Here is a 26,848-nt window from a genome sequence, read left to right on the forward strand (position 1 = left end):
GAGGGTTATAGCACACCAAGCAGATTTAACCCAAATAAGACTACCTCAACACATTTTATAATCCAACTGCCAAATACCAAAGATAAAGAAAAGATCCAAAAAGCAGCAAGAGAAAAACAAATAACACACAAATGAGCTCCAAAACATCTGGCAGCAAGCTGACTTCTCAGTGGAAACCTTACAGGCCAGGAGAGGGTAGCAACATATATTTGAAGTGCTGAAGGAAAACCTTTTATTGTAGAATAGTATATGTGGCAAAAAGATCTTTTGAACATTAAGGAGAAATAAAGATTTTCCCAGACAAACAAGAGCCGAGGGACTTCATCAACAGCAGACCTGTCCTATGAGAAATGCAAAAGTGAGTTCTTCAATATGAAAGAAAAGGATGTTAATGAGCAATAACAAATCATCTAAAGGTATAAAACTTACTGGTAATAGTAAGCACACAGAAAAACACAGAATATTATAACACTACCTGTGGTATATAAACTACTCATATCTTCAGTAGAAATACTAAAAGATGAACCTATCAGAAATAATAAAGACAACAACTTTTCAAGACATAGACAGTAAAGTAAGATAAACATAGAAACAACAAAAAGTTAAAAAGCGGGGAGATGAAATTAAAGTGTAGAGTTTTTATTTATTTTCTTTTTGCTTGTTTGTTTAAACAATCAGTGTTGGCCGGGCGCGGTGGCTCAAGCCTGTAATCCCAGCACTTTGGGAGGCCGAGACGGGCGGATCACGAGGTCAGGAGATCGAGACCATCCTGGCGAACACGGTGAAACCCATCTCTACTAAAAAATACAAAAAAAAAAAAAACTAGCCAGGCGAGGTGGCGGGCGCCTGTAGTCCCAGCTACTCGGGAGGCTGAGGCAGGAGAATGGCGTGAACCCGGGAGGCGGAGCTTGCAGTGAGCTGAGATCCGGCCACTGCACTCCAGCCTGGGCGACAGAGTGAGACTCGGTCTCAAAAAAAAAAAATAAAATAAAATAAATAAATAAATAAATAAATAAATAAACAATCAGTGTTAAGTTGTCATCAGTTTAAAACAAAGGGTTATGACATATTTGCAAGCCTCATGTTAACTTCAAATCTAAAAACATACAACATAACACAAAAAATAAACAGCAAAAAATTAAAACACTGTCAGAGAAAATCACCTTCACTAACAGGAAGACAGGAAGAAAAGAAGGAAGATAAGACCACAAAACAACCAGGAAACAAATAACAAAAATAGAGAAGTAAGTCTTCACTTATCAATAACAATACTGAATGAAAATGGACTGACTCTGTAATCCCAGCACTTTGGGAGGCTGAGATGGGCGGATCATGAGGTCAGGAGATCGAGACCATCCTGGCTAACCCAGTGAAACGCTGTCTCTACTAAAAAATACAAAAAAATAGTCGGGCGAGGTGGCGGGCGCCTGTAGTCCCAGCTACTCGGGAGGCTGAGGCAGGAGAATGGCGTAAACCCGGGAGGCGGAGCTTGCAGTGAGCTGAGATCCGGCCACTGCACTCCAGCCTGGGCGACAGAGCGAGACTCTGTCTCAATAAAAAAAAAAAGAAATAAAGAAAATGGACTGACTTCTCTGCTTAAAAGACATGAAGTGGTTAAAAAAAAAAAAAATCAACAATTTCTTGCCTACAAGAAACATCCTGCATCCATAAGGACACACATAGACTGAAAACAAAGGAATGGGAAAAGATTTCATGCAAATGGAAATCAAAAAAGAGCAGAAGTAGCTAAACTTATATCAGATAAAACAGATTTCAAGACAAAAATTATAAAAAGAGACAAGTTCACTGTATAATGATAAAGCAATCAATTCAGCAAGAGGCTATAACAACTATAAATATATATCACCCAACATTGGAGCACCCAGATACATAAAGCAAATATTATTAGAGCTAAAGAGATAGATCCCAATACAGTAACAGATGGGGACTTCAACACTCCACTTTCAGTACCGGACAGACATCCAGACATAAAATCAGCAAAGAAATACCAGACTTAATCTGTACTATAGACTAAATAAACCTAATATATATTTACAGAACAGTTCATCTAAGGATGCAGAATATAGATTCTTCTCCTCAGCACATGGATCATTCTCAAGGGTGAATCATATGTCAGGTCACAAAACAAGTCTTAAAAAGTTGAAATTATATCATGTGTCTTCTCTGACCACAATGGAATAAAACTGGAAATCAATAACAAGAGAAATTTTGGACACTATACCAAGAGATGGAAATTAAACAGCATGCTCCTGGATAACCAGTGGGTCAATAAATATATTAAGAAAATTTTAAAATTTATTAAAGTAAATGTAAATGAAAATACAACATACCAAAACCTATGGGATACAGCAAAAGCAGTACTAAGAGGAAAGCTTATAGCAGTTAGTACCTACATCTAAAAAGACGACAAGTAGGTGGAAAAAAGACAAGATAAAATACTTCAAATGAACAACCTAATGATGCATCTTAAAGAACTAGAAAGGCAAGAATAAACCAAAGCCAAAATTAGTAGCAGTAAAGAAATACTAAAGAAATAAATAAAGTTGAATTGAATAAAACAATACAAAAGATGAACAAAACAGAACAGAGGCCTCAGAAATAACACCAAACATCTACAACCATCTGATCTTTGACAAATCTGACAAAAACAAGCAATGGGGAAATGATTCCCTATATAATAAATGGTGCAGGGAAAACTGTCTAGTCATATGTAGAAAGCTGAAACTGGATCCCTCCTTACACCTTATATAAAAATTAGCTCAAGATGGATTAAATACTTAAATGTAAGACCTAAAACCATAAAAACCCTACAGGAAAACCTAGGCAATACCATTCAGGACATAGGCATGGGCAAAGTCTTCATGACTAAAACACCAAAAGCAATGGCAACAAAAGCCAGAATACACAAATTGGATCTAATTAAACTAAAGAGCTTCTACACAGCAAAAGAAACTATCATCAGAGTAAACAGGCAACCTACAGATTGGGAAAAAATTTTTGCAATCTATCCATCTGACAAAGGGCTAATATCCAGAATCTACAAAGAACTTGAAAATTTTTCAAGAAAAAAGGACAAACAACCCCATCAAAAAATGGGCGAAGGATATGAACAGACACTTTTCAAAAGAAGACATTTATGCAGCCAACAAACATGAAAAAATGCTCATCATCACTGGTCATTAGAGAAATGCAAATCAAAACCACAATGAGATACCATCTCATGCCAGTTAGAATGGTGATCATTAAAAAGTCAGGAAATAACAGATGCTGGAAAGGATGTAGAGGAATAGGAACACTTGTATACTGTTGACAGGAGTGTAAATTACTTCAACCACTGTGGAATACAATGTGGCAATTCCTTAAGGATCTAGAACCAGAAATACCATTTGACCTAGCAGTCCCATTACCATGTATATACCCAAAGGATTATAAATCAATCATTGTACTCTAAAGACACATGGACACATATGCTAACTGCAGCACTGTTCACAAGAGCAAAGTCTTGAAATCAACCCAAATGCCCATCAATGACAGACTGGATAAAGAAAATGTGCCACATACACACCATGGAATACTATGTAGCCATAAAAACGGATGAGTTCATGTCCTTTGAAGGGACATGAATGAAACTGGAAACCATCATTCTTAGTAAAGTAACACAAGAAGAGAAAAACCAAACACTGCATGTTTTCACTCATAAGTGGGAGCTGAACAATGAGAACACATGGACACAGGAAAGGGAACATCACATACCAGGGCCTGTCGGGGGGTGGAGGGCTGGGGGAGGGATAGCATTAGGAGAAATACCTAATGTAAATGATAAGTTGATGGGTGCAGCAAACCAACATGGCACATGTATACCTATGTAACCAAACTGCATCTTGTGCACATGTACCCAAGAACTTAAAGTATAATAAAAAAAGAAAAGATAAACAAAATTGACAAACCTTTAGCCACACCAAGAAAAAAAAAGAGAAGACCCAAATAAATAAAAACAGAGATGAAACAGAAGGCATTACAACAGATGTGGCAGAATTTCAAAGGATCATTAGAGGCTACTACGAGCAGTGGTCTGTATTCCATAAATTGAAAAACCTAGAAAAAAATGTACAAATTCCTAAACACGTAAAACTTACCAAGATTGAACCATGAGGAAATCCAAAACTTGAACAGACTAATACATAATAAGATCAAAACTGTAATAAAAAGTCTTCTAGCAAAGAAAAGCACAGGACTCGATGGATTCACTAATTTTATCAAACATTTATTTTTGTTATTTTATTACTTTATTATTATTTTATTTTATTTTTGAGATGGGATCTTGCTCTGTTGCCCAGGCCGAAGGACAGTGGTGTGATCACAGCTCACTGCAGCCTCAACCGCCAGGACTCAAGCGATTATCCCATCTCAGCCTCCCAAGTAGCTATGATAACAAATTCATGCCATCATGCCTATTTACTTTATTATTATTATTATTTGTAGAGACAAGGTCTTACCATGTTGCCCAAGTTGGTATCAAACTCCTGGGCTCAAGAGATCCTCCTGCCTTGGCTTCCCAAAGTGCTGGGATTACAGGGATAAGCCATCATGCCTTGCAACCCAAACATTCGAAGTAGAACTAATACCAATCCTAAACACACTATTCCAAAACAATAGAGGAGGGAGTACTTCCAAACTCATTCTATGGTCAAGTACTATCCTGATACCAAAACCAGACAAAGACACATCAAAGAAAGAAAACTACAGATCAATAACCCTGATGAACATTGATATAAAATCTCTCAACAAAATACTAGCAAATCGAATTTGACAATATGTTAGAAAGATTGTTTATCATGACCAAGTGAGATTTATTTCAGGGATACAAGGATGGTTCAACATATGCAAATCAATCAATGTGATACATCATATCAACAGAATGAAGGACAAAAATCAAGTAATCATTTCAATTAATACTAAAAAAGCATGTTATAAAATTCAACATCCCTTCATAATAAAAACCCTAAAAACACTGAGTATATAATGAACATACCTTAACCCAATAAAAAGCCATATACAACAGACCCACAGCTAGTTTCATACTGAGTGGGTAATAACTGAAAGCCCTTCCCCTAAGATCTGTAACATGACAAGGATGCTCACTTTCACCACTGTTACTCAATATAGCACTGGAAGTCCTATGTGGAGCAATCAGACCAGAAAGAAAGGGCATCCAACTTTATTGGAAACGAAGAAGTCAAATTATCCTTCCTTGTAGATGATATAATTTTGTATTTGGAAAAAACCTAAAGACTCCATCAAAAAACAAAACTGATACTGCACACATGGAAAGTTTTTCTCCCTAGTTCACTAGCTCCCCATCACCCTTCCACCCTATTCCCACCCAATCCCACATTTCTCCATGACCAAAAATATCAAATCAGTAAGGAAGATGTGGGATTCCTGCCTGGCCAAGTCTATTTTGCGTACGTCTTCTTCTTGGGTTCATTTACAGTTTCAGGGTTATGGACAGCAAGGTTTGGTGCAGGGTTTGTATTCACTGCTGCCGGCACAATGGGAGTCAAGTCCACATCAGAGGCAAGGTTTGGGTATGGCATAAACAAGCCACCGATGAGTGCTGTCTCATGGAAGCTGGGAGTCTGCTTCACTGTGTGTGGGGGATGTCCTCTGTTGAAGGCAAAGTTCTGCATGCGCCTTCTCCTTGATTCCTCCAGGCCCAAGGAGCCAGGGCCCTCCCCCTGCTTCTTCTGGACTGAGACCCCTGCAGTTTGCACTAAGTTCCTGAATCGACCAACTGAGGGATCCACATCCTCTAAGTTGATGATCTCATCATCCTCACTGAATGTCACCCATGAGTTCTTCCTCTTCCTCTTTGGTCTTGGAATGTCTAGATTTCCCTCCTCAATGGTAAGGGTGGAAATCCACTTGTTGTGGGCAGCGTTGAACTATGTCAGGTTATCAAGCTTAGTTTCCTCCTCTGGAAGCCCCAGTAAGCACTTGAGTTCATCATCCTCTTCACCCATCTTCTCAACTCCTTTCACAGCCAATGGCAATGGCTGAAGTGTCTCACACAGAGTGTACGCCCTTGTGGATGCATCAATGAGATCCTGGAATTGATAGGAATTTGCTGAGGCTTGTGAGGTTCCAACCGAATGTGACCCAAGAAAGTGCTGTGGGTACTATTCAGATCTATTAGGAAAACTCTCCTCAGATGCTTGTGGTAGACAAATGTAGCATGGAACCGAGTGCAAGACTGGTGTTCAATGGTAAAGTCACACAAATCAAGGTTTCTCCCAAATAAGTAATACTTACTTTCACCAATAATCAGTTTCTCAATTAGTTTGTCTCATTTGACTGCATCCAGATGTCGACCAGGACGGGGCTTACTTGCCCAGGTTGGGCAGTGGAGCAGCGTGAGGCTGGAGCCAGAGTTTGTAACTGCCACCATCTTGCATCTCCCCCTCCCATTTGGTGGGCCCAAAGCAAAAAATTAAAAATTAATCAGTGTACAAAAATTAGTTACATTTCTATTAACCGATAACCTTCAGAGAGCCAAATTAAGAATTCAATCCCATTTTCAACAGCCACACACACACAAATATACCTAAGAACACATTTAACTAAGGAGGTGAAAGAATTCTACAAGAAGAACTACAAAACACTGTTGAAATTGTAAGTGACACAAACAAATGGAAAAACATCCCATGCTCATGGTGTGTTAGGATCAGTAATGTTAAAATGACCATAGTACCCAAAGCAATCTACAGATTCAACACAATTCCTATCAAATTACCAACATCATTTTTCAAAGAATTAGAAAAAATAATCCTAAAGTTCATATGAAACAAACAAACAAACAAAAAATTCTGAATAGCTACAGCAATCCTAAGTAAAAAGGACAAATCTGGAAGCATCACATTATATAGCTTTAACTTATATTACAAAACTATAGTAACTAAAACAGCATGATACTAGAAGAAAAACAGACACATTATCAATGGAATAGAATAGATAATCCAGAAATAAAGTCACATGCCCACAATTAACTAATGTTGACAAAAACAAAACGGGGGAAGAACATCTAATTCAATGAATAGTGCTGGGAAAATTAGCTAGCCATATGCAGAATTAAACTTGGATCCTTATCTCTCACCATACACAGTATGGTGAGAGACTTAAATGCAAGACCTGAAACTATAAAAAGACTTAAATGCAAGACCTGAAACTATAAAAAGCCTGGAAGAAAACCTAGGGAAAAACTCTAGTTTTTCTAGACAAATAATTTATAACAAAAACCCCAAAAGCAAATGCAACAAAAACAAAAATAGACAAACAGGACTTAAACTACAAAGGTTCTGTAGAACAAAATATATAATCAACATAGCAAACAGACAACTTACATAGTAGGAGAAAATATTTGCAAACTATGCCTTTGACAAAGGACTAACATCCAGAATCCGCAAGTAACTCAAACAACTCCCACACACACTAAAAAAAGATAAACCAACAACAACAACAACAACAACAACAAAAACAGGCAAAGGCCCTGAACAGACATTCCTCAAAAGAATAAAAGCGGCTAACAAACACACAAAAAAATGTTCAACATCACTAATCATCAGAGAAATGCAAATTAAAACCACAATGAGATATCATCTCACATGCATCAGAATGGCTACTATAAAAAAGTCAAAAAACAACAGATGCCAGCATGAATGTTGAGAAAAGGGAACGCTTACACACAGTTCTTGGAAATGAAAATTAATTCAACCTCTTTGGAAAACAGTATGGTGACTGTAAAAGACCTAAAAATAGAATTACAATTTGAGCCAATAATCCCACTAGTGGGTATTTACCCAAAGAAAAATAAATAATTACATTAAAAAGGCATCTGCATTCATATATTCATTGCAGCACTGTTGATAATAACCAAGTCATGAAACTTGGGCAAAGAAAATGTGAGATATATATAGATATAGATACACACACACACACACACACACACACACACACACACACACACCATGGAACACTATGCAGCCATAAAAAGAATGAAATCATGTCCTTTGCAGCAACACAGATAGAGCTGGAGGCCAATGTCCTAAATGAACTAACTCAGAAACATAAAATCAAATACTGCATGTTCTCATTTATAAGTGGAAGATAAACAATAGGCACACTGGACATAAAGATGAAAAGAATAGACACTGGGGACTCCAAAAATGATGGGGAGAAGAGGGCGAATATGGGTTGAAACATTACCTACTGAGCACAATGCTCAATATTTGGGTGATGATTACACTAGAACCCAAATTCCACATTACACAATATATCCATGTAACAAACATACAATGTACCTTCTGAGTCTAAAATTTTAAGAAATTTTTAAAAAACTCAATAAAAAGATACCCATATTTTAAAATCAAAAAATAATTTGAATATATATTTCTCCAAAGAAGATATACAAATTACCAATAAGTGCATGAAATAATGCTCAACATCATTAGTCAGAAGGGAAATGTACATCAAAACCCCAAGAAGACACCACTTCATGCACACTAGGGTGGCTATAATCAGAAAAGATAGATAATAACAAAGTTCAGCAAGGATGCCAGGTGAGAAGGCAAAATGGTAAGCCATTATAAATAATAGTTTGGCAATTCCTCAAAATGGTCAAAATAGATTTATCACATAAATGTTGACAGTATTATTTTTTAACAGTCAAAAAGTGGCAACGAACCAAACTAAATGATCCATCCATCAACTGATGAATAGATTAAAAAAAAAAAGTGTCATTATCTATGCAATGGAATACCATCCAGCCATATAAAAAAGAATAAAGTGACATATACTACAACACAGGCAAGGCTTTAATATATTAAGTATAAGAAGCAGTCACAAAGACCATATATTGTATGATTCCATTTATATGAAATGTGCAGAATTGGCATCTACAGGAATTGGATTGGTTGCTGCTTAGGAGTGGAGGAGAAATGAGGAAAGGGGAGAATGGTACCTGACTCCCAATGGTCACAAAATATCTTCTCTGTGGGGTGATGAAATGTTTTGAAATTAGATGTGACTTTTTTGAATATAGTAAAAGCCATTGAACTGTGTACTTAAAATGTGTGAGTTGTATAGTATGTGAATTATATCTTAATAAAGCTTTTTCTTTAAAAAAATAAAAAGTCTTTAGAATTGAGTAATAAGTGACATTATTAGTTTTCATTATCTCAAGTAGATACATTTATTTTACAGATAAAAGAGGGTAAATGATTCATTAATTTTGTACAGTTTGCTGTAAGTATAGAAAAGATCTGAACACCATAATAAACATGAAATACCATACACAGAATGCTTCTCTCTATATTGTACACTTGTTAAGAGTACATATTCTTAACAAGTGATTATATGTCAGGTCTTGATGAAATACTAATACATTTCAAATAATTCAAAGTATATTCTCCAGCTGAGAAGAAATTAAAGTAGCTGTCAATAACCAAAGGTGAGAGAATAACCAACTAAGATAAAATTAAGAAATACATTTCTAAGTTACCACAGAGTCAATGAAGAAATCACAATAGAAATTAGAATATATTTTGAAGTGAATAATACAAATACAACATAAAAATTATTAGATGCATCTAAAGCAGTGTCTAGCGTAGAGGGAAAATTACATTCTTAAATATATAGATTAGAAAAGACTTAAAATCAACAACATAAGCCTCCACTTTAAAAGACTAAAAGAAAAAGTAGAACATAAAACTTTTAGCATAAGTTAATGTAATAGAAAAAACTTGTCCCAGACAAGTAAAAAGCGACACAAACTGTTATTTAAAAAGAATAAAAACATGAATAAATTCTTAAAATACAGGGGGACAAATTAAACTCAAATTACTATTATCATGATTGAAAAGGGAGATACTTATATGCTTATAAATTATATAGTTGTGTTTAAAAGTGGGCAGGGCCAGTATGGCAGACTAGAAGCAGCTTATGTGTGTCACTGTCAGGGAGAGGAAGCAAAAGGGTTGATGAACACAGTTGCTGCAGGCATATGAGAAACCACGTTGGGGTCCACCAGGGCAGAGGAACACAGAGAACACAAAGGAGTAAAGCTGGGCACCAGTCCATCTGGGCTCAGCACAGAGCCAGGAGGACCCCTCCAACACTGGAAAGGGTGAGTGACAGTCCACAGGGGAATTTACACTCTCCACAGGGACCTGTGCAAGACTGGGAACAGGAGAATCACCCTGTCACCCGCCCTGCACCTTCCTCCACAGTACTTCTAGACTGAGGCAGAGAGCCACACAGAAATTTTGCAGGGGCAACTTCTGAGTCCAAGAGGACTGCCACGAGCCTTGGGCCCTGGAGCAGATAAGCACCAGTGCCACAAACCCAATAGAGGATCCAGTCAGCTGCGGTGTCAGGGAGCAGTAACATTGCTCCATCATTGCGTGCCAGCCAGGCCTCAGTGGCAACTTCTGGCCCAGCAGTTGTACTTTGGTTCAAACTTGGTCAGCCAATCCTCCCACCCCCACCACTAGTAGGACACTCCACAATGCTTGCTAGAGTGTCCAGCTCAGAGGTCCCACTTTTGTGTGAACTCAGCTGGAAGGTGCAGCCTCCTGTTGTCACATAAAACATCCAGACCACAGAGCATGAGACCCCAACAGCCCCAGTCACTGGTAGCCAGGCAGGTGACACCTGTTACAGCCTCTGGCCCAGTGGCTCCACAGCTGTGTAAGGTCAGCTGGAGGGTGCAGCTTCCAGTTGTCACAGGAAATATCTGGATGGCAGAGCAAGAGACTCCACCTACCACCACCACTAGTATCCAGGTGGGCAACACCTCCTAGAGCTTCTAGCTCAGCTGCCTTGCTTCTGTGTGAGCCTGGCTGGAGGGTGCAGCCTACTGTTGTTCTGGGAAATGCCTGAATGGCAGGGTGCATGACCCTATAACCCCTTCCAATCATATCCAGGCAGGCAACACCTGCTAGGTTTTCCAGCCCAGTGGCCCTACATTTGCCTGAATGTATTGAGGGGCACAGCCTCCTGTTGCCCTGAAAAAAACCTGAAAGGCAGGACTGGCAACCCCACCAATCCCTAGTCACCCAGAGTAAGACAGGCAATACCCAGGAAGAGTTTCCAACCCAAAAGTCCCAGTTCCACCTGAACTCTGTGAGTAGACACAACCCTATCTTTCCCCTAGGAAGCACATAAACAGCAGACTATGGGCAAGGACACAGCTAGCTGGCCAACTGATGGCCCAGCCTGAGGGAGCCCCATGGACCACAACCCCCAACAAAAGAAATACAGACAGGAAGACAGTAATTGCAGAGGGGGGTTCTCTAAGACCCAGGAGTAGATTAGAATAGAAGGCAGTCAACCAAACCCACTTTATACCATAATCAAACCCCCAACAAAGGCATTAAAGAAGAAAAAAAGCAAAACAATCCATTCAAAGGACAGCAAATTCAAAGACTGAAAGAACATAAGACCACAAAGATAAGAAAGAAACAACAGGGCTGGGCGCGGTGGCTCAAGCCTGTAATCCCAGCACTTTGGGAGGCCGAGACAGGTGGATCACGAGGTCAGGAGTTCGAGACCATCCTGGCTAACACGGTGAAACCCCGTCTCTACTAAAAAATACAAAAAGCTAGCCGGGCGAGGTGGCTGGTGCCTGTAGTCCCAGCTACTCGGGAGCCTGAGGCAGGAGAATGGCGTAAACTCGGGAGGCGGAGCTTGCAGTGAGCTGAGATCCGGCCACTGCACTCCAGCCTGGGCGACAGAGCGAGACTCCGTCTCAAAAAAAAAAAAAAAAAAGAAAGAAACAACAGAAGAACTTGGACAACCCAAAAAGTCAGAGTGCCTTCTTTTCTCCAAACCACCACACTAACTCTCCAGCAAGGGTTCTTAACTGGGCTGAGATGGCTGAAATGACAGGAATAGAATTCAGAATATGAATAGGAATGAAGATCGTCAAGATTCAGGAGACTGTTGAAACCCAAAGCAAAGAAGCTAATAATCACATAATCACAGGAGCTGACAGAAAAAATAGCCAGTATAGAGAAGAACATAACCAACCTGATACAGCAAAAAAAAAAAAAAAAAAAAAAAACTACAAAAATTTCGTAATACTATCACAAGTATTAACAGCAGACCAAGTGACGAAAGAATCTAAGGGCTTGAAGACTGGCTTTCTCAAATACAACAGACAAGAATAAAAAAAAGAATTGAAAAGGAATGAACAAAACCTCCTGGAAATATGGGATTATGTAAAGATGCCCAATCTGCAAGTCACTGGCATCCCTGAAAGACATAAGGAGAAAGGAAGTAACTTGGAAAACATATTTCACAGTATCATCCATGAGAACTTCCCCATCCTAGCTAGAGAGGCTGATATTCAAATTCAGGAAATGAGAAGAATTCTTGCAAGATACTTCACAAAAAGATCATCCCAAGACATAACCATCTGATACTCCAAGGTTGAAATGAAAGAAAAAATGATAAAGGCAGCTAGAGAATAAACGGGAGGTCACTTACTAGGGAAACCCTATCAGACTGACAGAGGATCTCTCAACATAAACCCTACAAACCAGAAGAGATTGGGGACCTGTATTCAACATTCATAAAGAAAAAATTCCAACCATGAATTTCATATCCAGTCAAACTAAGCATCATAAATGAAGGAGAAATATGATCCTTTTCAATTTGAGCCTATACAAATGCTGAGGGAATTTGTTAACACCAGACCTGTCTTACAAGAGATCATGAAAGAAGTACAAAATATGGAAAGGAAAGACCATTACCAGGTACTACAAAAACACATGTAAGTACACACACCAGTGACACTTATAAAGCCACTACACAAACAAGTCTGCATAACAACCGGTTAACAAAATGAGAGCAGGATCAAATCCATACATATCAATAAGAAACTTGAATGTAAATGGGTTAGGTGCCCCAATTAAAAGGCACAGAGTGGCTGCCAACTGGATAAAGAAACAGGACCCAATAGTATGCTATCTTCAAGAGACCCAGCTCATACGCAATGTCATCAATAGGCTTAAAATAAAGGGATGAAGAAAAATCTACCAAACAAATGGAAAACTGATAAAAGCAGAGTATGCCATCCTAATTTCAAACAAGAGAGTTTAAACCAACAAACATCAAAGAAGACAACGAAGGGCATTACATAATGGGTAAAGGGCTTAATTCAACAAGAAGACCTAAATTAATGTGTGCCCACCACAAGTGCACCCAGATTCATAAAGCAAATTCTTAGAGAACTTCAAAGAGTTTCAGACTCCCACAGAATAATAGTGGAGACTTCAATACCCCGCTGACGTATTAGACAGATCCCTGAGTCAGAAAATTAACCAAGAGATTCAGGACCTGAACTCAACTCTTGACCAAATGGATCTAATAGATAGCTACATAACTTTCCACCCAAAAGCAACAGAATATACATTCTTTTCATCGCCACATGGTACATACCGTAAGATCAGCCATGCAATCAGATGTAAGACAATCCTCAGCAAATTCAAAAACAGCAAAACCATACCAACCACACTCTTGGACCACAGTACAATAAAAATAGAAATCAAGGTCAAGAGAATCTCTCAAAACCATACAATTACATGGAAACTAAACAACCTGCTCCAGAATAACTCGGGTTAATTATCAAATTAAGGCAGTGTGATGGTTAATGTTAAGTGCCAACTTGATTGGACCGAAGGATGCAGAGTATTGTGTCTGGGTGTATCTGGGTGTTACCAGAAGTGATTAACATTTGAGTAGGTGGACTGTGAGAAGAAGACCCATCCTCAGGAAGAGTCACCAACAATGTGGGTGAGCACCATCCAATCAGCTACCAGCATGGCTAGGAAAACCAGGCAGATTAAGGTGGAAGAAGCTGATTTGCTGAGTCTTCCAGCCTTTGATCTTTCTCCCATGCTGGATGCTTCCTGCCCTCAAACATCAGACTCCAAGTTCTTTGGATTTTGAACTCTTGGATATACACCAATGGTTTGCCATGGCAACAGACTGAAGGCTGCATTGTCAGCTTCCCTACTTTGGAGATTTTGGGACTCAGAATGAGCCACTACTGGCTTCCTTGCTCCACAACTTGCAGAGAGTCCATCATGGGATACCTTTGTGATCATGTGAGTCAACTCTCCTTAATAAACTCTCTTTCATGTATACATATATCCTATTAGTTCTGTCCCTCTAGAGAACCCTGACTAATATAGTCAGGAATTAAGAAGTTCTTTGAAATTAATGAGAACAAAGACACAGCACATCAGAATCTCTGGGACACAGGTGAGGCAGTGTTAAGAGGGAAATTTATAGCACTAAATACCTGCATCAAAAAGTTAGAAAGATCTCAAACAAACAACATAACATCACAACTAGAAGAGATAGAGAAACAAGAGCAAACAAACTCTAAAGGTAGCAGAAGACAAGGAATAACCAAAATCAGAGCTGAACTGATGGAAACAGAGACGTAAGAAAACATACAAAAGATAAACAAATCTAGGAATTGGTTTCTTTAAAAAATTAATAAGACAGACAGCCAGCGAGACAAATAAACAAGAAAAGAGAGCATATCCAGATAAACACTATAAGAAATGACAAGGGGAATATTACTACTATTCCACAGAAATACCAATAACCATCAGAGATTACGATGAACACCTCTATGCACACAGACTAGAAAATCTAGAAGAAATGGATGAACTCCTGGACATACATATCCTCCCAAGACTAAACATGGAAGAAACAGAATCTGTGAACAGACCAATAACAAGCTTTGAAACTGATTCAGTAATTGATAGCCTACCAACCAAAAAGAGTCAAGAATCAGATAGATTCACAGCCAAATTCTACCAGATGTTCAAAGAAGAGCTGGTACTTTTCCTACTAAAACTATTTATAGATCATACTGCCATAAAGACACATACACACGTGTGTTTATTGTGGCACTATTCACAATAGCAAAGACTTGGAACCAACCCAAATATCCATCAATGACAGACTGGATTAAGAAAATGTGGCACATATACACCATGGAATACTATGCAGCCATAAAAAAGGATGAGTTCGTGTCCTTTGTAGGGACATGGATGCAGCTGGAAACCATCATTCTCAGCAAACTATCACAAGAACAGAAAACCAAACACCGCATGTTCTCACTCATAGGTGGGAACTGAACAATGGGATCACTTGGACTCAGGAAGGGGAACATCACACACCGGGGCCTATCATGGGGAGGGGGGAGGGGGGAGGGATTGCACTGGGAGTTATACCTGATGTAAATGACGAGTTGATGGGTGCTGACGAGTTGATGGGTGCTGACGAGTTGATGGGTGCAGCACACCAACATGGCACAAGTATACATATGTAATAAACCTGCACGTTATGCACATGTACCCTAGAACTTAAAGTATAATAATAATAAAATAAAATAAAATAAATAAAAACCAAATCAAAAAAAAATGAAAGAGGTTTTGCACAGCAAAAGAAACTATTAACAGAGTAAACAGACAACTTACAGAAAGGAAGAAAATATTTGTAAACGATACATCTGACAAAGATCTAACATCTAGAATCTACAGGGAACTTAAATAAACACACAAGCAAAAAATGAACAATCCCATTAAAAACTGGGCAAAGGACATGAACACTTTTCAAAAGAAGGCATATAATGCACCAACAAGCATATGAAAAACTGTACAATATCACTAATCATCAGAGAAATTCAAATAAAAACAACAATAAGATAGCATCACACATCAGTCAGAATGGCAAATTAAAAAGTCAAAAAGTAACAGATGTTGGTAAGATTGCAGACAAAAGGAATGTTTATACACTGTTGGTTGGAGTGTAAATTAGTTCAACCATTGTGAAAGACAGTACGGTGATTCCTCAAAAACCTAAGACAGAACCTAAGACAGAACTACCATTCAACCCAGCAATCCCATGTCTGGGTATATATTCAAATGAATATAAACTATTCTGCCACAAAGATACATGTATGTGTATATTCACCGCAGCACCATTCACAATAGCAAAGACATGTAATCAATCTAACTGCCCATCAACAGTAGACTGGATAAAGAGAATGTGGTACATATATACCATGGAATACTATGCAACCATTAAAAAGAAAGAGATCACATCCTTTCCAGGAACATGGATGGAGCTGGAGGCCATTATCCTTAGCAAAGTAATACAGGAACATAAAACCAAATACCACATGTTCTCACCTATAAGTGAGAGCTAATTAATGAGAACACATGGACAAAAAGAGGGCAACAACAGACCATGGGGCCTCCTCAAGGGAGGAGGAGAAGAGGAGAGAGAAGTTCAAGAAAAAAAAAAAGTCAAGTACTATGCTTAGTACCCCTGTGAGGAAATATTCTGTAAAGCAAACCTCTGAGTCATGAGTTTACCTGTGTAACAAATCTGTACATGTACCCCTGAACCTAAAATAAAAGTAAAAATATTTAAGAAAAAATAGCATAGGAAGATATCATGAAAATCTTCATATTACTCAGTTTGATAATATAAATGAAACAGGAAAATTCTTAATAAAACTAAACTGACCAAGTTATAGAAAACCCAAATAACTGTTGATATTAAAGAAATTATATCCATTACTGAAAACTATCCCACAAAAACAGGCTTGTTTGAAACATTTAAGAGGAAATAATCTTGCATAGATGCTGCCTGAGAAAGGCTGGGAATATTTCCCAATCAATAGTTCCTTTTTATGAGATCAGCCAAAATCTGAGGAGAATATTACAAGAAAGGAAACTTGCAGACCAATCACTGTCATTAACTTGGATGCAAAAATCTTAGGTATAATATTAGCAAATTGAAACCAGTGATTATATTTTTTAGATAAATCCGTTTGTTTATTGATTAGTTTAATTATTCTACGTTTTAATCTGCTAGGATATGTCATTTTTATTATTATTATACTTAAAGTTCTAGGGTACGTGTGTACAATGTGCAGGTTTGTTACATATGTATACATGTGCCACGTTGGTGTGCTGCACCCATTAACTCGTCATTTACATTAGGTATATCTCCTAATGCTATCCCTCCTCCCTTCCCCCTCCCCACAATAGGTTCCAGTGTGTGATGGTCCCCTTCCTGTATCCAAGTGATCTCATTGTTCAATTCCCACCTATGAGTGAGAACATGCGATGTTTGGTTTTCTGTTCTTGTGATAGTTTCCTGAGAATGACGATTTCCAGCTGCATCCATGTCCCTACAAAGGACACAAACTCATTCTTTTTTATAGCTGCATAGTATTCCATGGTGTATATGTACCACATTTTCTTAATCCAGTCTGTCACAGATGGGCGTTTGGGTTGATTCCAACTCTTTGCTATTGTGAATAGTGCCGCAATAAACATACGCGTGCATGTGCCTTTATAGCAGCATGATTTATATTCCTTTAGGTATATACCCAGTAATGGGATGGCTGGGTCAAATGGTATTTCTAGTTCTAGATCCTTGAGGAATCGCCACACTGTTTTCCACAATGGTTGAACTAGTTTACAGTACTGCTAACAGTGTAAAAGTGTTCCTATTTCTCCACATCCTCTCCAGCACCTGTTGTTTCCTGATTTTTTAATGATTGCCATTCTAACTGGTGTGAGATGGTATCTCATTGTGGTTTTGATTTACATTTCTCTGATGGCGAGTGATGTTGAGCATTTTTTCATGTGTCTGTTGGCTGTATGAATGTATTCTTTTGAGAAGTGTCTGTTCATACCTTTTGCCCACTTTTTGATGGGGTTGTTTGTTTTTTTTCTTGTAAATTTGATTGAGTTCTTTGTAGGTTCTGGATATTAGCCCTTTGTCAGATGAGCAGATTGCAAAAATTTTCTCCCAATCTGTAGGTTGCCTGTTCGCTCTGATGGTAGTTTCTCTTGCTGTGCAGAAGCTCTTTAGTTTAATTAGATCTCATTTGTCCATTTTGGCTTTTGTTGCTGTTGCTTTTGGTGTTTTAGACAAGAAGTCCTTGTCCATGTCTATGTCCTGAATGGTATTACCTAGGTTTTCTTCTAGGGTTTTTATGGTTTTAGGTCTAATTACGTTTTTAAGAAAATCGTGACCAAGAGATTTGTTTCAAGAATGTGACCATGGTTTAAGACTTGAAAATCAAGTAATTTGCTATATTACAATAAGGAGGGGTAGCAGAATAATCACCTCAGTAGGTACAATGGAATAAAACTTTATATTTGTAATTTTTTAAAATAAAAAATATTAGAAAATAAGGAATTTCTGTAATCTGACAAAGAATACCCACAAGAAATCTACAAAAAGTATCATATTTAATTTCAAATTATAAAAACCTTTCGTCTTTCATGTTGAACAAGAAACTATCTATCACCACTTCTATTTGATACTATTTTAGAAACCCTAAATAACAAAACAAGAAAATAAATAAAATGCATAAAGATTAAAGTGGGAGATTTAAAACTAGCATTATTTACAGATTATATTACTATATATTAGAACGCTCAAAAATTCAAAAACTACAATGTATATTAACATTAATGCGTGAATGCAGGTAGGTCAGTGGATTACAGATCACTGAAAACAGGTAAATGACATTCATCATACCAAGAAAAAAATACAATTGTAAAAGGTATAACGTATAATAGCATAAAAATATCAAACATCTAGAGCTAAATATATAGAAAGACATGCTAGACCTATGAAATGAAAATTATGACAAATTATTGGTGGGAATTAAAGATCTAAATTAATAAAGACACAATGTCATGCACTGGAAGACTGAATATTGTTAAGATGCCAGTTCTCCTCCAATCAAAGTATAGATTCGATGTAGTCTCAATCAAAATCTCAGTGGGTTCTGGCAAGCTGATGATTTTGACATACAGATGGAAATTAAAAGAACCAAGAATAGCAAAAGCAATTTTGAAGCAAGAACAACGGTGAAGGAGTTACGTCATTAGATATAAAGAGTTACTATAAACCTATAGTAAATTGAGAAACTATGTTAGTACAAAAATAGATAATTAAACCAATAAAATAGAAGAAAATCAAGAAGGACTCACACATATACAATCGCAATGGAAGAGAACAGAATCCAGGACTATCTCCACATAAACACAGTGGAGGGGTAAAGAATGGCTTTTAAAGGAAGCTGCCAGGTCATAATCATTTGACAAGCAATGCTTCTGACGCTTGTACAAGGGTGGAGTGACAAAACGTGAGTTTTATGAGACTTTAGATATATAGCCAGTTACACAATTATTGTATTTGTTGACTTAAGAAGTTGCTTAGGACCAGAGGGTATAAGGCTACACCAAACACATCTGAAAAGCAAAATGCATCTTCCTGCTGTCTCATGACACTTAAAAGATAAGGATCTACCAGGGCACAGGCCCTGAAAACACAAGAACCAAAACGTTGATTGTTCAGACTATAAAGGTTTTTAACCTGGAGATAGTTGAAAATCTGGGACTACCTAGGATAAAAAATTGGGTCTTGGCAACAGATGCTAAGCCTATTTCTAAGAATGGAGAAATAGGCAAGATTTTTTTGGTGTGAGAATCACACAAGGCTAAGAGGTAAAACTGAAAACAGGAAAGGCCTCAAATATATAAAAGTTCCTTGTCAAGATATTGTCTAAATTCTCAAGCTGTGCCAGGTTGGGGGTAAAATAAGCTAATCCAAAGTCTCTGAAAAGCAAACAAAACATGTCTTACAATCATATGTTACTTAAAATGTATCAAAAAAAATGACTTTAACATTTGAGAGTTGAAAGCCTAGAAAAAAACCGATGAGTTGACATTTGACTACTTGCAAGCAAGCACCTTTTACCCTGAGGACACTTGACTTCTGAGATTAGTAGAAACTGTTCTTTGTCATAGAGCTGATACTGCTCAACATAACTGGTAATTACGCAGAGATACAGTGACAAAACCAGAGAGTAGGGGACTGAAATACATGACCAATTTCTGAAGCTTCCTAGTGTGAAAATATAATAAACTAAGCCTAAAACCTTTGTTAAGCAGGACAAAAATTGCCTCAGTCTCTCGGTACTGGAAAGATAAGGACCGAAAAGGTTAATAATTTGAAAACACTGGAGGCTACTGCCCTAAAAAGACTCAACTGCGATTTATCAGGACTTTGACTAAGGACAAATTGAGAATCACCAAATCATCAGTAGAGACTGACCCTGGTTCAGTTCCTTTTGGATCAAGGTTATTAGCCTTTGATGCTACCTACCTAGAAGAGGAATAGACATAGAATGTCTAGAATTTAGCTCTAAAATAATAAGTAGTATACAAAGAGTGAGGACAATATTATTGGTAAGCGAGATCACAAACAGAATCCAGGTATTAGAAGATCTTTAAAGTAATTAGGATTAATTTGGTCAAGAAAATAGGTGAAAAGTTGGGCAAAACAGAAAAAGTTTAAGACTTGCAAAAAGTGGTGTCTATAAAAATGAATCAAGGAGACATTTTAGATCTAAAAAATACAATTACTAAAATAAATTAACTAATATAATAGATGAATTTAACAGCAGATCAGAATGAGTAGAAGACAAGATTAGTGAACTATAAGGTTCATAAGCCAGTGAAACTGGCTATGTATCTAAAGCCTCATAAAACTCACGTTTTGTCACTCCACCCTTGTACAAGCATCAGAAGCATTGCTTGTCAAATGATTATGACCTGGCATCTTTCTTTAAAAGCCATTCTTTACCCTCCACTGTGTTTATGTGGAGATAGTCCTGGATTCTGTTCTCTTCCATCCACAGTAAAATAGCAAATAGAATGATAAAAATAGGAAAGAGCATAAGAAACTTGTGGGACACAATCAAAAGATCTAACAGATGTAATTGAACACCCAAAGAGTAAGAAACAATAGTTAATAAGACTTATTTGAAGAGATAATGAGCTAGAATGTCCCAAGCAATATAAGTCATGAATGTACAGATTCAAGATGCTCTGAATTGCTCCTTATCCTTTTAGCTAAGATTGAGTGAAGAAAGTCTGAGTACGCCAAGCAGGTTAATACATAAAACTACATCTCTGAAGAGCAAAGAAAAGAAGCCAGAGATAAAGGACATTACTTTCAAAAGAACAAGAATAAGACTAACAACACACTTCTCAATAAAATGATGGAAGATATAAGATAATAGAATAGTGTCTTTAAAGTGTAGGAAGAAAAACAGCTGCCAAAGTAGACATCTATACCAAGAGAAAAAAAATTACTCACAAATTTAGTCGATATTTAAGACAATTAAAGATGACAAAAATTGCCCACAGTAGGCCTGCACTAAAAGACAAACAAACAAAACACTAAAGAGAATTTTCCATGCAAATGAGAAATTATCTAAAATGGAACAGAATCCAAAAACAAAGATCACCAGAAAAGATAAGTATGTAAGTAAATATAAAACAATATTACCATACAAAACAATAGTAGCAGTATACTATGGAGTCAAAAATAGATGTAGAATTAAATGCATAACATCAATAACTTTAAAGAGGAAAGAATATAAATGGAATGCAAATACTCTAATTTAGAATTGTCAAAACATTGGTAAAAAAATTGTATTAGACTGTAATAAAGCATACATAATTTGTACGGTAACTATTTAAAAAATAAGCACTCTATAAGTCAAAAATAAAAAAAGAACAAAACTATCTTATTGTCAAATAAAGTATGAAGGAGATAAAAAAGAAATATAAACAGATTTATCAGATAGGGTACAAATCCAACAATATCAAGTAATTAAATGATTACAGTAAGCAAATCAAAAGAAAAGTTCAATAATATAAAACCTTCTTATATAAGAAACATACCTTAAATATAAGGATACAAGAAGGGTGAGAGTAAAAGGATGAAAAAGAAATACCAAGCAACATTACCCCAAAGAAAGTTGGTGTGACTATAAAATTGTCAGATAAACAATATTTGCAGATAAGAAGCTGTCCCAGAAACAAAGACATTTACAATAATAAATAGGTCAACAGACAAGAACAAAACACTTTCTAAACCTATATGTATCCAATAACACACTTTCAGAATGTGCAAAGTATAACCACGGCACATTATCAATTCACACCCTCTGGAACAGTGGTATTGGGAAAACAAAACAAAACAAAATATAAATACAGTGTGCTAGCAAGGATGGGGAGAAACTAGAATTCTCAATCACTGATACTGGAACACTTTGAAATCTTTTTGGCATTATCTTCTGCAGATGAAGAGACACCTCCCTTATGACTTGACAATTCTGCTTTTAGTTATATTTCCAGCCAGAATACAAACAGTAGTCTCCCTAATCATCGGTTCCACTTCCCATGGTTTCAATAATCTGTGGTCAACAGTCGCCTAAAAAATATTAAATGGAAAATTCCAGAAACAAATAATTCATTAGTTTTAAACTGCACATCATTCTGAGTAGCATAACAAAATCTTATGCTGTCCTGCTCCATCTGTCCAGGATATGAATCATCCTTTTGTCCAGCATATCCATGCTGTATACACTACTTGCCTATTTGTCACTAAGCAGCTATCTCAGCTTTCAGATTGACTGTGGTAGTATTGTAATGCTTGCATTCAAGTTACCCTTAGTTTACTTAGCAATGGCGCCAAAGCACAATAGTGATGCTGGCCATTTGGATATGCCAAAGCAAAGCAGTAAAGTGCTCCTTTAAGTGAAAAAGTGAAAGTTCTTGACTTGGAAAGAAAAAACATGTATTCTGAGAGTGCTATAATCTATGGTAAGAACTAATCTTCTATTCCTGGGATTGTAAAGAAGGAAAAAAAAACTTTATACTAGTTTTGCTGTCACACTTCAAACTATAAAAAGTTATGGCACGGTGCTTGATAAGTGCTTAGTTAAGTTGAGAAAGGCATTCAATTTGTAGCAGAAGCCATGGATGGAAACATGTTCTAACTGACAGAATGCAAGTTCAGTACATCTGTGGTTTCAGGCATCCACTAAGGTGTCTAGGAACATATCCCCTAAAGATAAGGAGGACTACTGTGTACATGTTCACCAAAGAATATACACAATATATTGTCTATGGTAGCACTATTAGTATTAGCCCACAATTAAAAGTAGAATAAACTGATTATGGTATTATTTTGGAAGAATACAAATGCCAAAGAAGGGGTTGGCAAACTTTTCTTGTGAAGAGCCAGGTAGGAAATATGTTCAGATTTGTATACTATGAGATCTCTGTTACAATTCTCACCTCTGCTGTTGTAGTTTAAGATCAGTCATGGGTAACATGTATACAAATGAGTATATTCATACTGCAATAAAATTGTTTTTAAAAAATAGCTAGAATTTGCCTCTGTGACATAGTTTGTTGACAGCAGCTATACAGCAATGAAAATGAAGCACATGCATGTCACAAACATTAACCAAAAGAAATCAGATACAAAAGAATAAATATCACTTTGAGAGGCTAAGGCAGGCGGATCTCAAGGTCAGGAGATCGAGACCATCCTGGCTAACACAGTGAAACCCCGTCTCGCCTAAAAACACAAAACAATTAGCCAGGCGTGGTGGCAGGTGCCTGTAGTCCCAGCTCCTTGGGAGGCTAAGGGAGGAGAATGTCGTGAACCTGGGAGGCAGAGCTTGCAGTGAGCCAAGATCGCACCACTGCACTCCAGCCTGGGTGATACAGCGAGACTCTGTCTCAAAAAAAAAAGAGTAAATATGATTCAATTTATAAAACATTCAAAAACAAACAAAACTAATTTGTATTTTGTGAGATATTAGAAGAGTAGAGAGTGTAGTGACTGAAAAGAGGCACCAGAGACATTTCTAGGGTGCTGGTAATATCATGTCTATGACCTCGATGCTGTTCACACATGGGTTCACTTTGTGAAAACTCAATGTGCTATATAATTTAGAATAAAAGTAGACTATTCTGAAATAAAAATTTTTAAAGGACCTAGAATAGCAGTACCAAATAATACATGGAAAGTATCTGTGACAAAATGAGGTGACAAGATATCTTCATGAACCCCAACGTATGAGGAAGAGCAAACCACCAGTAGTAATAAGGTAAAATTGGTATCTGCATCTGTGCAGGAGAGCTCAGAGGAAAACAGGAGGCATCTAATAAACCTGATAACTTCAAAATAACAACAAAAAAAAATTCTCACTCAAAAATATCAGTGGGTCAATTTAAGAACACCAACAGAAATTGGGAGAGGTTTTTTATTTTTGTTTGATGAAATGTACAAGATGAGTCTGGGACTCATCTATGTGGCCTATTAGGGCCACATAAAGAGATTTGCAAGACATAAAGACATGAAGAGTTTCCCACTGGCCACAGTCGAGCTTATTTGGGTACCAATAGTAACTGAAATACAACAAATCACATCAAGTATGTTCAAATCCATGAGTTCACAATGATCTAAAAAAAAGGAAAACTAACTGGTCACCTTTGGAGAATGTTAAAGAACAAAATATTATGCACACTAGAAAATAAAAGGATGAATGAACAATGCCATTAAGTAACAAAACAGATGAAGCGGGATGGGGAGGAGGAAGACAGACAAGAAAAGTGAATACTTTTGTAACTTCTATTTAATGTATCTTGGCATTGGATTTGCCACAGAGAGAGAGGGAAGGAAAGTAGGGATGGAGAGAATATGAATCAGATATTAAGTGCCTGCCAATGAAAGACACAATATGACTTCTGAAATAAAAAAACTGAACTTGATTAAGCCTCTAGATCCCAATTTAAAGGTACCAATTTAGAGAAAATACTGCAGGTAACAATGGAACATGCTTATACCACAGCAGCTGTATCATCAAAATCTTACAGAAAAATTCTACAAGAATACAAATACAAAAGCAGGGGTTGGCAAACATTGTTAAGTCAGAAGGGGAATAAATAAAATGAACATGTTCATTTACGCTAAACTTTAATAAGAATACTTGTTTTAATCTTTGAAGTTACCATCAAATGAATAGGAAAAAAAATCCCTAGTTAATAATGGTAGAAAAATTAAAAAACAACATAACTCAACCCAAAAGAGGATAAAAGGAAATAAAGAATATAGAACAGGTAGTGTAAATAGAAAACAGATTTATACCCAAATATATCAGTAGGAACATAAGAAAGGAACAGACTGACTACTACAATTAAAACACCATGATTTCCACACTGTATAAAAAAGTCAATATATGCTATGAAAAATCCCTATTAAATAAACAAAAATGTTAAAAGTGTTAGTATGAAAGAAGATTTTCCTTGCAAAACACTAATCACATAAAGCTATTCTAGTGCTCACTTCGGCAGTACATATACTAACACTGGAAGGATACAGGGAAGATTAGCATGGCCCCTGCACAAGGATGACACACAAATTTATGAAGCATTCTGTATTTTTCAGACAAGCAAGTGCTGAGGGTATTCATTACTACCAGACCTGCCTTACAAGAGCTCCTGGAGGAAACACTAAGTATGGAAAGGAAAGACAATTACCAGCTATTACAAAAACACACTGAATGAAGTACACAGACCAGTGACTCTATAAAGGAACCACATAGTCTGCAAAATAAGCAGCTAATAACATGATGTCAGGATCAAATACACACATATAAACACTAAACTTAAATCTAAATGGGCTAAGTGCCCCAATTAAAAGACAGATTGGCAAGCTGGATAAAGAACCAAGACTTGTTGGTATACTGTCTTCAAGAGACCCAAGAGACAGGCAGTGACACACATAGGCTTAAAATAAAGGGATGGAGAAAAATCTACAAAGCAAATGGAAAACAGAAATCAGGATTGCAATCCTAGTTTCAAACTAAACAGACTTTAAACCAACAAAGATAACAAAAGACAAAGAAGGGCATTACATAATGGTAAAGGGGCCAATTCAACAAGAAGAGCTACCTATCCTAAATACACATGCACCCAACACAGGAGCACCCAGATTTATAAAGCAAGTTCTTAGAGGCCTTCAAAGAGACTTAGACTCCCACACTCCCCAAAGTAGTAAGAGACTTTGACCCCCCACTAACAATATTAGATCGAGACAGAAAATCTCAAAGATATTCCGGACTTGAACTCAGTTCTGGATCAAATGGACCTGATAGATATCTACAGAACTCTACACCCCAAAACAACAGCATATACATTCTTCTCATCACCACCTAGCACATACTCTAAAATTGATCACATAAACAGAAGTAAAACACTTATGAGCAAATGCAAAAGAACAGAAATCATAACAATCTCTCAGACCACAGCGCAATCCATTCAAAAAGATACAATTATATAGAAATTGAACAAACTGCCCCTGAATGACTTTTGGGTAAATAACGAAATTAAGTAGAAATCAAGAAGTTCTTTGAAACTAATGAGAACAAAGATGCAACATATCAGAATCACTGGGACACAGCTAAGGTAGTTGTGTTAATAGGTAAATTTATAGAACTAGATGCCCACATCAAAAAGTTAGAAAGATCTCAAATTTAAAAACAACATAACATCACAACTAAAAGAAGTAGAGAACCGAGAACAAGCAATTCCCAAAGCACCCAGAAGACAAGAAATAACCAAAATCAGAGCTGAATTGAAGGTGACTGACACAGAAAATCACTCAAAAGATTAACAAATCCAGGAGCTGGTTCTTTGAAAAATTAATAAAATAAATAGACTGCTAGCTAGACTAATAAAGAAGAGACATCAAATAAACATAATCCCAGAAACAACAAAGGGGACATTACCAGTGACCCCACAGAAATAAAAACAACCATCAGACATTATGAACACCTCTATGCACATAA

At 37.0% G+C, this 26,848-nt stretch overlaps 1 protein-coding gene, 1 non-coding gene and 1 pseudogene across 5 annotated transcripts in view; 1 reads left to right on the plus strand and 2 right to left on the minus strand.

Annotated features, from left to right (window-relative positions):
* The window catches only part of SPATA6 (spermatogenesis associated 6), a 218,428-nt gene that overhangs the window by 51,283 nt on the left and 140,297 nt on the right, over positions 1-26,848 (minus strand). The gene's annotated exons all lie outside the window — the stretch shown is intronic.
* On the minus strand, positions 5,436-6,469 carry LOC104657145 (annotated as a pseudogene).
* Positions 25,337-25,443, plus strand: LOC115892463. Its single transcript, XR_004052345.1, has one exon. It is a non-coding gene; the product is annotated as a U6 spliceosomal RNA (small nuclear RNA).

The sequence above is a fragment of the Rhinopithecus roxellana genome, chromosome 12, assembly GCF_007565055.1.
Source record: "Rhinopithecus roxellana isolate Shanxi Qingling chromosome 12, ASM756505v1, whole genome shotgun sequence".
Classification (NCBI taxonomy): domain Eukaryota; kingdom Metazoa; phylum Chordata; class Mammalia; order Primates; family Cercopithecidae; genus Rhinopithecus; species Rhinopithecus roxellana.